Consider the following 1,025-nt stretch of genomic DNA (forward strand, 5'->3'; position numbering starts at 1 on the left):
ACACACACACACACACACACACACACACACACACACACACACACACAAAACTAGCGTGTAACCTTGGGCATGTTACTTAACCCCAATTGTCCTTCAAAAGGCAAAACAAACAAACAAAAAAGAAAACTTTTTTGAGTTGAAGTACCTACGTGATGAGATGCCCAAATCTTAGTGTAGACATACCTCTAAAACCCAATCTTCCCATTTCTTGGAACAAGTTCATTTTCTAACATATCATCTTTGGCAATGTTGTTTTCTTGTCAAAGTGGTGATGATGGTTTCCAAGTCATTCCAAACTCTATAAGGAAATATCTACTTGAAGAAATAATCCTAGATTACGATTGTCCATTGCTTCCCGCAGCAAACTTTCTCACAAAAGTTGCAGAGGAAAAAAATAACCAGATACACCCTAATAGCCCAATAAAACCACATTGCCTAATGAACAGAGGTTGTTAGTGTGGGAGCTCAGAGAAGCTATTTTTCATGCTGTTTATTTGGAAGTTAACTTTGCACAGTAATAAAGATACCATTGCAGGGTGCAGGACCTAAATATTTTACAAAGACCAAGCTAGTCCCTTCCAGGATGATGAGGCACAGAAACACAACTCTACATTCTCTTGCTAATTCAGTTCACTGATAACATGCAGGACAGAAGGAGGGGGGAGGGGAGGCTGCGCACAAGCAAAAAAGAGACAAGGATACTCATCCTCATCAAAAAGAATACAAGGATCTATGGGTTAATAAGCTTCGTAAGTCACCCAAGTCTCAACAATCTGGTGTCTGAAAGACAAGCAGCTGCCCTGTGCCCGGGTTCTATTAGAGCATCCCAGTTTAATTTAACCAATAATGAGGAGCTAGAGGCGGATCCCAGTGCCCCCAGAGGTTTGAGCTGCCTCTCGTTCAGTCCCTAGAGAACAAAGGGTGTTGGAACCTTTTCCAAAAGCAGCAGACTAAGGTAAACAGACCTCAGGGAATTTTTGAATACCCCCAATCCAGAGTAAATAAACTAGATAAGGATGCACCAG

General features: G+C 41.5%; 1 long non-coding RNA gene across 1 annotated transcript in view; it reads right to left on the bottom strand.

Moving 5' to 3' along the window:
• The window catches only part of LOC138147928 (uncharacterized), a 3,572-nt gene extending 3,271 nt beyond the window's left edge, over window positions 1–301 (bottom strand). Inside the window, exon 1 of the long non-coding RNA XR_011164928.1 lies at window positions 184–301. This is a non-coding gene — a long non-coding RNA (uncharacterized lncRNA). The remainder of the gene's footprint in view (window positions 1–183) is intronic.
• Window positions 302–1,025: the final 724 nt, after the last annotated feature.

Source organism: Petaurus breviceps, unplaced genomic scaffold (genome assembly GCF_028583685.1).
Source record: "Petaurus breviceps papuanus isolate PSGF00001 unplaced genomic scaffold, PetGlider_PUasm1.0 90808, whole genome shotgun sequence".
In the NCBI taxonomy this organism is placed as follows: Eukaryota; Metazoa; Chordata; class Mammalia; order Diprotodontia; family Petauridae; genus Petaurus; species Petaurus breviceps.